This window comes from Chiloscyllium punctatum, chromosome 4, assembly GCF_047496795.1.
Source record: "Chiloscyllium punctatum isolate Juve2018m chromosome 4, sChiPun1.3, whole genome shotgun sequence".
NCBI classification, from domain to species: Eukaryota; Metazoa; Chordata; class Chondrichthyes; order Orectolobiformes; family Hemiscylliidae; genus Chiloscyllium; species Chiloscyllium punctatum.
Genome location: NC_092742.1, coordinates 120,949,824 through 120,965,234, shown reverse-complemented (window position 1 = coordinate 120,965,234; position 15,411 = coordinate 120,949,824).

Here is a 15,411-nt window from a genome sequence, read left to right as displayed (position 1 = left end):
GTCTGCAATACCCTCCGTCCCAATCCCCTAGTTCTGTACTCCCCCACTGCAGGGCAAATATCTTGTCTATTTACCGTATCCATGCCCAGCCTGATTTAAAAATCTCTTTCTGATCACCATTCAGCCTCTGCCGCTCCAGGGAAAACAGCCTATCCAACCCTGGCAACATGCTATAATTATTTTCTGATCTCTTTAAAGTTTAAGAACATCCATCTGATAGGAAGGAGAACAGAATTATATGGAATATTGATTCGGCAACTTTTGCAATGTCCTGTACAGCCGCAATATGACCTCCCAACCCCTATACTCAATGCTCTGACCAATAAAGACAAGCAGACCAACTGTCCCCTTCACTATCCTATCGACTTGCTACTCTACTGTCAAGGAACTATGAACCTGCACTCCAAGGACTCTTTGTTTAGCAGCACTCCCCAGGAACTTTCTATTAACTGTATAAGTCCTGCTAAAGTTTGCCTTTCCAAAATGCAGCAGCTCGCATTTTTCTAAACTGAACTCCTCAGCCCATTCACCCATCTGATCCAGATCCTCTTGTACTCTGAGGTAATCTTTTTCACTGTCTACTACACCTCCAATTTTGTTGTCATCTGCAAACTTACTTACAATACCTCTTATGTTCACATCCAAATCATGGATATAAATGACGAAAAGTAGTGGATCCTGCACCGATCCTTGTGACACTCCACTGGTACCAGGCCTCCAGCCTGAAAAGCCCCCTCTGCCTTCTCCCTTCGAGCCAGTTTTGTACTCCATGCGATCTAACCTTGCTGACCAGTCTCCCATGAGGAACCTTGTCAAACACATTACTGAAGTCCATGTAGATCATGTCCATGCTCTGACCTCAGCAATCCTCTTTGTTGCTTCTTCAAAAAAACTGAGTCAATTTCATGCGATATGATTTCCCATGCACAAAGCTGTTATTAGTATCCAGGATTTAACTCTGTACATTGGGGCCTGCGTTGCCCAGTTATTGGTGTTAATATTCTGGGTGAAGTTCAAGTACACCAGCATTTTGTCAGGGACTCTGTATTGAGTCTTGTTAATGTCACCAACACAGGTGAGTTCCTTTTGAAAGGCAGTCCCTGTATCCCTTACCCACCAGGAAATAGTGTAAATGTCCTTACCTCTGGACGAGGAGGATCAGGCTCAGAGTTTAGAAACAGCATCTTTGAAGAGGCTGATTAGTAAACCTGCCCAAGCCACCAGGCCATACTGTCTCCCAGCTGTCCCTGCCTGAGCCTCCAAACAAAACCTTCCTGTAGTTTCTCTCCTGTCAGACTCTCCTATTGCTCAGTTTGTCCAGGATCCCCTCCTGCTGCTGCACTGATCCTGTCTGTCACTGACCTGTCCATCCCCCAGTGTCCTCCACATTCATTCATTGATTATAATCTCGTTATCCCAGTCCACTAGCCCCGCCCCCTCCTGTCGATAGAGACAGCTCAGTGGTTGGCACTGCTGCCTCACAGCACCAGGTACCCGGGTTCGATTCCGGCCACGGGCGACTGTGTGGGGTTTGCCCATTCGCCCCGTGTCTGAGTGGGTTTCCTCCGGGTGCTCCGATTTCCTCCCACAATCCAAAGATGTGCAGGGCAGGTGAATTGGCTATTCTAAATTGCCCATAGTATTAGTTACATTAGTTCGGGGGAATGGGTCTGTGTAAGTTACTGTTTGGAGGGTTGGTATGGATTTGTTTGGCCGAAGGGCCTGTTTCCATACTGTAGGGATTCTGATATATTGGGCAGCAGCTGCTGTCAATCACCCGGACTCCTGTATGATCGGGAGCACGTGCAGTAATAGGGGAGACCAGTGCACGGCCGCAGTGCTGGCCAATTGTGGGACTATGTGCAGTATAGGTCAGTGCCTGGGAAGGAGGCTGTGGGTGTGAGGGATTAATCTATCATTAGCAGCTTCATCCCTCTGGGAGCAGGACTCAAGGGAATGGCCCCTTTCTTGCTACCCTGACATGTGATCAGACTATCAGTGGTGCAGCGTTTTGCAGAAACTTATCAGAACTCTTTTGTGAAGATTCAGGGTTGTTATGGAAAGGGACAAGGATGGGCCTGCAGTTAGAATTCTAATTTGGCTCATTTTAGTCAGATGGGTCTTGGCCAGAGTGTGCAGGAAGCAGTGTATGCAGGATGGTTCTCATCAGGAGCTGGGAAACTGAATTCGAAGAGAGAGTGTGTGTGAGAACTGGGTGTGGAGGAAAGGAGTGGGGGGATTGGTTTGGATCTCAGTTCACAGAAGAGAGAAATTGTGAGACTGAGGTTTAAAGCTTTGGGGGAACAAGGAAACTACAGTTTAATACTACAATTGTCTTTTGAATTTCCATCCGGTATTAACAGTGGTAACTTGTGTGCTCTGTTGTATGGTACTGAAAGGGTGGATTTGCGGATGAGAAATACAAATTGAACTTCATGTTCAGATCTGATAGTTACTTGATCCGTGCCGATCTGAATATCATTGGTCTTTTCATCTGGAAGGAAAGGTGTGCATTCTGTCCGTGGGCGAATATTTCAAATCTCAGTGTGACTGCAAAAGTACTGAGACACAGCCAAGTCCATGTCAGTGTGGTGAGTGTGGAGAGAGATTTCATTTGTTTTTGAAATTCTGGAAAATCATGGCACATTTCCCAGGAACAATTAAGCCACAGCTTTGCTTTGTAGAAGGACAAGTCTTTAATTAACCCTACAACCAGAAAGACACAAGGATACCTGCACCATGGGAAACACTGAAAACGGGATTGTTGAAAAGGAGTTCATTCTCGATCATGGATTGTAATCCATTGGCATTGTCCCGTCGGTTCCAGCCCCGCGGGGAAACACTGGGAATATGAGGAATGTAATGGAGGTTTCAGTTATTCAACTGTAAAAAGTGCAGAACAATTTACAAGGATGTTCCCAGGGCTCAGGGGTCTGAGTTATAGGGAGAGGTTGGACAAGCGAGGATTTTATGTTTAGAGCAGATGAAACTGAGGGGGTTCTTTTCTAGAAGTGTATAAGACCATGAGAGGCCATGGATAAGGTGAATGCACTCAGTCTTTTTCCCAGGAACTCAAGGATTGGACGGCTTGATTGGATCAGTTTAAGGTTAGAGGAGAAAGAATAAAAGGGAAGCTAAGGGACAACTGTTTTACACAGAGGGCGGTATGTATAAGGAATGAGCTGGCAGTGGAAGTGGTTCAGGCAGGAACACTCACAACAGGTAAAAGACATTTGGACAAATACATGGATAGGAAAGGGTCAGAAGCAAATGGGCCAAGTGCAGGGAAATGGGGTTAGCATGGATGGACATTCTGATCAGCATGGGCCAGTTTGGGCCAAAGGGCCTGTCTCTGCTGTAGGATTCTTCAACTGCTAAGTGCATTTGCTATTTCTCCCACTAACTCTGTTGGTATCCTGGGATGTATTCCATCAGGGCAATGAGACCTGTCTACCTTTAGCTCCATTAGCATATCCAGTTCTAACTCTTTCACGATAATGGTTATTATCTATGTCCTCACCCTCCTCAGTCTCCTTCTCCATTACTGCCATGTTCTTCGTATCCTCCACTGTGAAGACTGACTGCTGTGTACTCATATTCCTGAACACTGCTGGATAGGAATAACAAGGCACAGAACTCTGATAGGTCTTCTTTGAGTCTTTATTGATGAGACATGGCAGTTACCTGGATAGTGTACATGCAAAAAACCTCAGGCAGCATCAGGTAACTCCCCACTTGACCCATGTACAGCTCCCAGTCTTATACCTTTGTGGTTTGTGACTTTGAATAGAGACTGTCTCTCAGTATTATCTCCATGGCAACGGCAGTTAGAAAGTCTAGTTCAGTTCAGCACTGTGTGGTTAAACCACACACCCCTCCCCCACGCCCCTGTGGCTCCCTCAGCATCTGACAGGCGTTTCAGTTTCAGTGGGGTATCTATCAGGATTCTGATGTGGAGGAGCCGATGGTGGGGTGGACAAAGTTAAAAACCACACAACACCAGGTTATCGTCCAACACGATTATTTGGAAGTACAAGCTTTTGGGGTGTGCTGTGATTTTTAACTTGATCAGGTTTATCTCTATGGTAACAGTTAAGTGCTTCAACAATTATAGAGGCCATAAGTTCTCCACACAATAGGTTCCCCTCTCGCAGTGTAAACTGCTATTCTGTCCCTGGGGATAGCTCCTCATCACTTTTCTCCCCCAATCCCATCTCGCTTTCTGTTGATCTTTAAAGTTTTTCTAAGCTCTTAGTTTCTCCTTGGTCTTTGCCAATCTGTATGCATTCTATTTCAGTTTGATAGACTCTCTTATATCCTGAGCCACCCACGGCAGATTATTCATTTTCCTACAGTCCTTCCTTTTCCCTGCCATAAATATTGCTGAGCACTTCAAAAAATTGCTTTGATATTCTTGCACTGTCCATCAACCTTCCCACCATAAAGTCTTTGTTCCCAGTCGACATTAGCCAACTCCTGCCTCATCCTATTGTAGTCTCCTTTTGTTTAAGCACTGGATCTTGGGAGTGGATCTAATCTTCCAGCTCTCCGTCTGTGTTCTAAGTTCAACCAGACTTATCAGAAGCCTTTTATCAGATTACGAGGGGAGGCGATGTTTCCTGGGAGTTTTGGTTTTCATTGTCAGTGACATTGGCTTTGTAATAAACTACAGGATAGATATTCACAACAGCGTACTCTGGACGGTGTGAATGTACGACGCAATCTAAAACCATAAATCACTGTCTCCCTTCAGTTTAAAATTGCAAAATCATTATCTCCTACACGCTTCCTCACTATCTAAGTTTGGAACGCTAATCCACCTGACTATCTGTCATTTTCCGAAAATCTCCTTTGGTGAAGATGGTGATTTTTGGATTGAGCTTTCCAGTTATTACTGTAAGAAGATAAGCACTGGGCACAGGAGAGGCAATGCAGCCCTTTGAACCAGCTCCACCATATAATACGGTGATGATTGAGCTCATATCGGTCTCAGCTGGATTTTCCTGCCTGCTCTTTCTCACCCTTCAACTCATTGCAAATTCAACATCTGTATCTCTTCATTAAATTGGCTCATTGTCCTGGCATCCACCGCATTTTGAATAGGGAATTCCACAGATTCACAACACATTCAGACAAGTACATTCTTCCTCATGAGAATAGAATAGAGTCCCTACAGTGCAGAAACAGGGTATTCATCCATCGAGTCCACACCAACCTGTGATGAGCATCCCATTCAGACCCACTTGCATTTCCCATGGCTAATTATCTAACTGGCACATGCATGGACACTATCAGCAATTTAGCATGGGCAATCCACCTAACCTGCACATCTTTGGACTGTGTGAGGAAACTGGAGAACTGCACGAAACCATGCAAACATGGGGAGAATGTGTAAACTCCACACAGTCGCCTAAGGTCTCTGATAATGTGAGGCAGCAGTGCTAAGCCACCTCTGCTTTAAACCTCCTTTGCCTTATTAACCTCCCTATCCCCCAATTCGCTGAATCTATGTTCCTTACGTCAGAAATCAGGCTGTCTAAGCTAATGTCTCAGTAAATCCCAGTGACAGCCCACATGTCCCGTGTGTCTGAATGGGGATCCGATACACAACATCCTCCATCCCACAATTTTCATTCACGTTCCAGAGACATGGCTCCAATGGCTGCATGAGGACTGCAACTCCCAAATTCTGAGGCAGGGACCGCACGTCTGTGGGGAAACCTGGCACTACACACGTACAGAATGTGGGTGGGTTTTGGAGCGTGTGCTTTGGGGTAACTAGTGGAAAGTATTTTACACTGTGATTGTCTGGAGGAGGAACGTATTTGCTTGTAGTATGATCTGTCGGAGGGTCAAAGTGTCACCACACCGACATGGTACCAAGTTACATTCCGAATTTGTCATAACACTGGAATCGACCAATGAGAAACAAAGAAGGATGTGACCCATTCTCCCAGACTGAAGGTTCCTCTTCTGTCCAGGATCTGCCACCTCCCTTTCTGTTTCCTTTTGTTTCATTCTGCTGTTACATTATTGACTTGCAGCAACTGAAGGGAAAGGAAGTGAACCCAGAAAGGGTGCAGAGTATAACCAGGGATGGGAAGTGGTGTCATTGACGTGTTTATCATTAACACCATGAGAATGTAGAGAGCGTACATTAGGGGTAGTAGAGTCAGAATGGTGGGAGAGAGGAAATGGGCTGGAGGGTTACAGCTTTGGGGGAAGAAAAGGGTAAACGATATTCTAGAGAAACTAGAATTGCCTGTTCTGAATTTCTAATCTGTACATATTCCTTTATACAGGTTGCTAGATGGTGAAGGTTTGCAGACTGAAATCTCAACATCATTTGCCAATCATGATAAAGTTACCCAGAATTTGAAGAACCAAAGATGGAGAATCACTCGGCCAAAACCCTGCAACATTCTCCTCCCGGCATTGTCGGTCTCTCTGCGCCAAATGGACTGTGATTGGTTCAAGACAGCAGCTCACTACCATCTTCTCAAGGGTAATGAGAGATGGGGAATAAATACTGGCTGAGCCAGTGATGCCAATATCCTGGAAATGGGTTCTATCTCTCATTGCTGAAACCCAATTGATGTTACTGCAGGATGATGAGGGACGCTGAGTGTGTCCTCCAGGAAGAGCACCATCACATTACCCCCGCCTACACACACACAATAACACAGCAACACCACTGGAACAAAAGGCAGTGAAGCCAAAGGAGGACTTAGATATTGTTCTTTGAGCTAAAGTCATGAAAGGGGATTAGAACACAGCAGGAACAGGAGATTGAGCTGCATGGTTAGCTGTTTCCCCTTGAATCGTGGAGCAGGATTGAAAGGCCGAATGGCCTCCTGCTGCTATCTCCCAGGTATGTATATAGCGATGGAGCCGGGGTAGGAATAAGTAAGCAGGGCAGCGATTCTCCAGGAGATTGTACTTCCACATCAGTTTTCAGTGAGGGACGGTTTGATGAATTTTATTTAACATTTGTCTTTAACACAAAGTTTGTGAATTTGGTTTTAAAATATTGTAGCTGTTTATTCCACAATAAATAAAATTAAAAGAAAAGAAATATAATATAATCTGAATAATCAGTTTTTAAAAATTTCAAACGCCTTGTAAAACAAAATCCTGTCTATTCCCGGACACCATCACTTTCCAGTTACTCAAACTCCAGGGAAATATTCCCTCCCTTTCTGAACCATTGGTTTGATTTAACTGCTTTTGAGTTCTCCTTCAGTGAGCTGTGAAGTGTTCTATTTCCCCCCCATTTCTGCTAACCAGAAGTGTAATCTTAGATTACAGATTAGATTATATGACAGTGTGGAAACAGGCCCTTCGGCCCAACAAGTCCACACTGACCCACCGAATCAATACCCACCCAGACCCCTACATTTACCGCTTACCTTACACTACGGAAAATTTTAGCATGGCCAATTCACCTGACCTGCACATCTTTGGACTGTGGGAGGAAACCGGAGTACCCGGAGGAAACCCACGGAGACACTGGGAGAACGTACAAACTCCACACAATCAGTCGCCTGAGGCGGGAATTGAACCAAGGTCTCTAGCACTGTGAGGCAGCAGTGCTAACCACTGTGCCAACCACTGTGCCACCATGCAGCCCATCATACAGCTGTGTGAATGGGTCACATACTTCTTTGTTTCTCATTGGTTGATTCCAGTGTTATCTCACACAGCTGAGCAGCCTTCCCACGTTCATCATTCCGCCATTTTGGGTTTTTAAAATATATAATCACCAGCAGTAAACCACCCGTGTAACCAATTGAATATTTACAAACAAAGTCCAGTACGGGCAAAGTGAACCATTACAAATGACAGAGTGGGAAGGGACCAAATCAAAGTAGAGTTAGGGGTGAGGGGGAAGCAGTGGGGGTAAAGCACTATATACCCTGCGTGCCCACCTCGATCGAAAGGCATCGAGAGCATTGATACATACCACATGCGCCTTCTCCAAGGACACTCTGCTGTGTAGCCTTTATCCTCAATCATAGAATAGAATCCCAATAGTGTGGCAGGAGAACATTGACACATGAAACCCCACCAACCATCCAAAGAGCATCCCACCTGGAGCACTCCATCCTTGTAACACTGCATTTCCCATGGCTGATCCACCGAGTCTGCATAATCCTGGACACTATGGACAATTTCGCACAACTGATCCACCTAACACACAAATATTTGAACTGTGAGAGGAAACCAGAGCACCTGGAGGGGGTCCACACAATCATAGGGAAATGTGGGAACTCCTCGCAGGCCGTTGACCAAGGCTGGACTACAACCTTGTACCTGGTGCTGTGAAGCAGCAGTGCTACAGTCACAATTTAAATCAAAATAGATGATCCCTGCTCATTGTCACATTGCTGTTTGTGGAGACTTATTGCCCAGAGAGACATCCTGAAATTCAGAAAGAGACAAGATAAATTCAGTCAACTCCTGCCGAGTTAATGTGATTAACAACAGCATCAATACTCCAACAGTGCCATCAGACCTCGTACTGACTCTATCATTTACGATTTTTAACCCATGGGATGTTTGTTACCAGCTTCGATGACAGCCATAATGCTCTGACCACTTTGACGGAGCCAGTGCAAGTCAGTTCTAATAGTTATCAATAAATTGAATCTTAACAGGATGCCCCACAACAGGAAGTGCTCTGACACTCAATGCCTGTAAGCCAAGGTCATTTTCCTAAAACCACTCACGTCTGGCAATACCATTGAAGATATTTTACACAGTAACCTTTCAGTCTCAGTTGTCATTTCCAGTCCATAAAGCAGCCAGTAACATGCACCAGTGAATTGAATTCTAACAGCAGCATTGCCCTGGCAGGAGAGATTGAGGAGCCTGAAGCTGTCTTCTCTGGAGTATCTAAACATGAAACACTTCGAAGGAACAAAAATCTTCAAGAGCTCGAGAGGATAGAAACAGGAAGGATGTGCTCCTAGGCTGGTGTGCCTGGAATAAAATAAACACTAACTACGGTATCTTTACCATGCATCCCCTTTAGCTGCATTAATGTTTAAGATTTACTTGCTGCTTTAATTACACTCCCGGTTTTAACTGCTGTAATGTTGATGACTATGCAAATGTATAAAATATAATTTAATCTGTCACAAAACCTCTCTGTACCTGTGTCTCCCTTGTGCTCACCGAGACACTCATTCAATCTGACCTCTTTACAAACCCTTCCCTGATATTTCCTTAGAGGGCTCAGAATGAAATATTCACTGTATTATTAATGTGCAAAAGGAGGCTGATTGGCTCATCAGCTCTCCAAAGGATCACCTCACTGAATGCTATGCTTCTCCCTTTACCCCATAAACCTTCCCATTCATCCTCTTCCAATAACACCGGCGAGTTCACAAGTAACCACAGCGATTGGATTTGTTTTGTTTGTTCGTGGGATCACGGCATCAGTTGCTGGGTCAGCATTTGTCATCCATTCTAACTGCCCAAGAGATGGTTCAGAGTCAACCCCATTATTCAGTGTATGGATTCACATGTAGGCTGGATCAGGTCAGAATTAATAGTTTCTCAGACCCAGTGACATGAAGAGTTGATTTCTGGTCTATTATCTTATTTCTGAAATGATAATGAATAATGTTTGCAGTTGAATTAAAAGTGAAAGACCAAAATGTGTTTTATTCTGATTGAGCACATCGTCCTGTTTTCTAAGTTGTTATTGACAGTCTCATTCCCCTCGCACCAGAACCTGTTCCAGACAGTGTTACAGAAAAGGCAGAATGGTCAGCTGCAGGTGGTCACTTGACCGGTCGCTGGACCCAAAGGTCCACTCTCCACAGATGCTACCAGATCTGATTTTTTCCAGCAATTTCTGTTTTGGTTCCTGATTTCCCAGCATTTGCAGATGTTTTGTTTTTGAATATTGATCTTGTCTGGTGCAGAGGAGTTTATTGATGAGTTTGGATGGTTTTGCAAATTGCAACTTAGGCCACAAATCAGCCATGATCACTAGAATGGCAGAGCAGGGTTGAAGGGCTGAATGGCTTCCTCTTGTTCCAATGAAAGTGATCCATCTGCAGCTTGTGGTAACATTTCCCCTCAGTGCTCACTTCACATCCATGTCTAACACACTGTTACTGACTGAACAAACCTCCTGTGTTTGAACGAAACCTGCTCATGTTCAGTGGTTCCTTCTACTGCCACCCGGATTTAACTCTCATCATGGGATGCTGTCTTGTGTTACTGCAGGAATGCCCACAAGGACTAATCCTGGAGTCTGTGTCCGCTGGGATCCAAACATCCTGTTTATTTCCTTCTTCCTATTTCATTCTGGCATTGAACTCTCGGTTTCAATCCATTCTCCTGTCATGCTCTTCAACATGCCCATGTGGGTGGACGAGAGGCAGCTGGCACCTGAGATTGTGGGGGGAGGCAGATTCAATCAGGAATTTGGGAAAACACTCAGACAATTACACTTCCATCTGATTGTTGACACAGACAGACAAGCAGAAGGAAAGATGCACATTTAGGTAGTACCTTTGATGACCTGGAGCAATGAAACATGCTTCAAACGCAGTGATTTCAACCTCAAATCTCTGAAAACTCAGACACAAAGCTTCCTACTTGTACCAGGTTGTCTCTCAGCCTCCTGTTTTCTTAAGACAAGAGTTTTAAGCTGTTATGCCTTTACTGGTGATTATAACCACTGTGTTTCTGTCAGATTTGTGACTGAACCTTTATTTTCCTGTTGTGAGTGATGCTAGTAGAAGAAACAGTTCCTGACTTGTGACGGCTTTCAGTTGGAGTATTTATATTTACGCATTCATTCCCACCCTCACATACAGGGTGAAATTGATGTAAGACAGAAGGAAAGGATTGAGTGGGCACCCACAAAAACACAAAAGGCACCATGTGTACCTGAGTTGAATGAACCTGGACTTAGGAAAATGTGACAACAATCACAACTAGTTAGAATCACAGAATCCCTTAGGCGCACAAAGAGACTATTTGGTCCATCGAGTCTGCAATGACTTGCTGTCCTACCCTACCTCCATAACCCCACATTTAGCATGGCTAACCCAACCTACCTAACCTGCACACTACAGGCCATGTTAGCACGGCCAATCCATCAAACCTGCACATCTGTGGGAGGGTCACATATTATGTGTAAGTGATCAGGATTGTGGATGAAGGCTCAGAAATACTTGGCTCTGACGCAAACCCTCTTGTATTTACAAAATAAAATCTGGGCGAGACTGCAGCCAGAAAGATTTCCGATTATCTCATGAGGAAGAGAATTCAAAACTCGTGCCCCTGACCCGGGGGCGCAGTGAAGTCACAGAGGTCTGGGAACCATCAGAAATGTAACAGGTTGTGAGCAAGGTGGGAGGGAGACAAGGACAAAAAGACAGTCTGTCACACGGGGGAAGACGGGAGTGATTAAATTGCAGAAATGGTAGTCCCTCAAGGCCATGGGGAATGGAGTTAGGGCTGGGAAAGAAACCAGGAAACAAGGTGAGCAGCTGTCAAAGAAATACATTGAAAAAGCAGATTATAACAACAGAGAGGGCAGAGTACGCAGTCTGAAATTGTTGCACTCATTGGTGAGTACAGAACGCTGTAAAGCCTGGGTCATTCTATTACAGCCAACACTTGCAGGATAGGCCAAGTGGCCTCGATCTGTGCTGTAACTTTCTGATAAATTTATTCTGACATTTGGAATTCAGGTCGGTTGATGTTCATAAATTCTCAAATTGGACTTGAGTTTAATATTCTGGAGAATGTTAAATAAATCACAATGATCCCATTCTGCAGACTTTAGTCTGCAGCCCTGCATGTTCCAGCATCTCAGTTACATCCATGTCCTTTTATTCTAATGTGATGCTGGTTACTCCCTCTGCCACCCATCAGTGAGTTCCTGCTCCCCTCCATCTCCAAGTGAAATGAATTCTCCTCTCCCCTTCTTTCTGAGAATTAGTTTCAATCCAAATCCTCCAGTTTCTGACTTCTCAGTTAATGAAAAGCTCCTTCCTAGACACTCGATCTGGATTCCTCAGCATTTTATCACTTCAATTAAATCTCACCTCATCTTCCTCAGAAATCATCCCCCAGCCTATCCATCCTTTCCTCAGAGCAGAAATTTTCCAATTGTAGAAACATTCTGATCAATCTCCTCTGTACTCTCTCTGGTGTGACCACATCAAACCTGGAATATGGGGATCAGAAGTGTGTGCAGTACTTTAACTGTGGTCAAACGAGTGTTTCTGACATTTCCCATGTCACCTCCGTGATCCTGTGGTTGTCGCTCAGACAAGAAGTGTCCTGGTTTTCCGACATGGAACTGGATGTGCACTCCATGGGGCTGGGATTCCCTACCATATGTTTATTTGTTAACTAATCCTAAATTAACTTCAGATTAAAACAAGATTATCAGCTACCTACCAATCAATTTCTTCCATTATACTTAAGTCACCTTACTTTTTAAAATCTCTTTTAAAATATTACTGTCTAAACACAACAGGCTTTAAGTTGCTGACCAGGTATTCAGATGTCTCCACTGTTACAATCACTTGAAGATTATCTTTACATTCAGCTTCATTTGGTGAATTGAAGACTGATTGAAAATATATGAATATCAAACGGACTTGAGTTTTATAATAATTAATCCAGTCTGACATTCTTGTTGGTTAATATCTTGAAGAGAACTGTCCTCAGAACTCCAGCTGTGCTCTGACTTCATTCACAACTGGATTTGGTTGGACTGCAAATCTTAGATCTGTTCTGTTGTTTCCCGGATTGCTTCACTCTGTCTATCACTTGCTGCTTATGCTGTTAGGCACACAAGTCGTCCTCTTTGGGAACTTCATCAGGTTAACACCTCATTCTTAGGTATTCATGCTGCTGTTACTGACATGCCCTCCTGAATTCTCTCATTTGAATGAGGACTGATACTCTGGTTTGATGGTAAGAGGCAAGTTGGGGAATATGAGGGGCCGTGATTCTGTAAGTTTTGTTGGAGTACAATTCTACTGCAGTTCTTGGAAGGAATGAGCTAAACTCTTACACTGTTGGCCCCATATAATACATGCAGTATCATGAACACTGATAGGCCAAGAAATGAAATACAAGAAACACTGTACAATGATGCAGGAGCACAACTGCAGCAAGGGGAGTTTAAGATCCAACTTGACATAGGAGTTGGGGAAGAAGCAGCTGATCAGATTGTCTCATTCATAGTCACAAAGAGACTCTGTGAGATTATTGTATTGTTGGAGGAGGTTGGGGAGATGGAGAGCCCTTCAAAAGAAACTAATCTGCCTGAGAGTTGTGAGATAGAATTGATTGCCATGCATTTAGCAGAAAGCTAATTGAAACTGTTTTTATCCCCGAAAGATAACAAGACTGATGATGCTTCCAATCATCATCAGAAACAAACCCCAGAATACATGGTTCGGAGATGGATGTTAATAGCCAATCAACATCCAACTCCTGCAATCATTGAGCAAACATATGTGTGATTACACAGTTCTGATGAACCAGACAATCCCTGTTCACTCTGTGCAGATGGACCGCGATGTGGGGAAGTATTGGCCGAGTGGTATTGTCGTGAGACAGTTCATCTAAAACCCCAGATAGTGTTCTGGAGACCTGGGTTCAAAGCCTGCTGCAGCAGATGGGGGGGATTTGAATTCAATAAAAAAAACTTGTGAATTTAGAGTCTAATGATGACCATTAATCGATTGTGAGAAAAACCCATCTGGTTCAGTAATGCCCTTTCAGGAAGGAAGCTGCCATCCTTCCCTGGTCTGGCCAACATTGTGACCTCAGACCCACAGTAATCTGGTTGACTCTTACCTGCCCTCTGGGCAATTAGGGATGGGCAGTAAATGCTGCCGGGCCAGCGATACACTCATCCTGTGAATGAATAAAGGAAATAAAAATCTGTACCCAGTCTGAATCTGTACATGTTCAACAATGTTGTGAACATTTCCAAAGCTAGATTTCTATGTGTACAACTTTATGAGCTGCCAAAACCATTGTTCATTACTTGGCGTGAAAAAGAGGAAAAAAAATCCTTCGACTGTGGCTATCAGTAAATTGACTGGTGTCTCAGCAGGATGGATGCCTGAGTGAATCCCTCCCACCTTCCCCCCAACGCACACACAGAGTAGGTGAACAGCTCCCCAGTCTGACTGGTTTGGCCAGTTTCCAGGTGGGATGGGTAAAGAATTCCCTTCTGACATTCCCCACATTTCCAGAGTCGATCCCTAGCGTGGCTACACTGGTGTTTTGCCATTTCAGATAAATGCTGACAGACTGTTACACACACCGATAGCCCGCCCCCACCTACCACCCCCCCCCCACCCCCCCCCCCCCCCATCAAGAACCCAGTATAAATCAGTAAATATTATCTCCTGTTGTGGAGGGACAGCCTGTATTGTTCTGAGTAGGAACACTGAGCAGATTTACCTCAATGACAACTTAATCGGTGACCAGAGCAAGTTAAGCAAGTCCACATAAAATGCATTATAGCACAGAAAGAGGCCCATCAAATCCAAGCAGGCTCTCTGTAGCAGAATCCCATATTCTCATTCCCATACGTACCCCAAACTCTGCAAGTTTATTTCCCTCAGAACTGATCTAATTGTTTTTATCAATCATTGATCTTCTCTACTTGCACCACCATAATAGGCAGCATGTTCTGCATATTTCCAGCTAATACAGACAGCAGAAACACTGGCTCATCTCCCGCTGTCTCAAAACCTTACATCTGACCTTAACTCTTGTGACATCACCTATCGAATGCAGATTTTTTTTGTCTGCTGTATCTAGGTGTGTTATAATCTTATACAGCTTTATCAAAAATATATCCAACTTCTTCACTTCAAAGAAAATCGCAATTTCTTCAAATCAATCCAGTGAATGCATTTTCTTCATCAGTGAACCACTCCAGTAAGTCTGTACTCTGAAGGTCACACATATCCTTCATTGTTGATGCCTATTTTGTTCCACAAATCCAGACGATGCAAGTTTTCTGCACAACAGCAGTAGCTTTATTATTGGACAGCCGGCGAGAGTTTCAAAGTGTCTCTAAAGTAGACGAGTGTCTACTTCACGAATCTCTGCCTTACCCACAGAGACAGTATATTTAATAGGAATTAGACAAAGGCATGTCAGTCACATGGGCGATTGTCATTACATAGTTTAAAGTAGGTAATTATGACCTTACAAAGCTTGATGAATGGCGATGTCCTGTGATAACGTGTGATGGATTACAGAAACTGATTATCATATTGTTCATGACTATGTGTTGATGGGAAGAGATTAAGGCAGAAGGGTTCTTCCTTCAGTAAATGGGGGATTCACTTACCTATGCTAATATGGAGGGGATGTAAGACAATGGGAGCGGAGGCAGTTTAA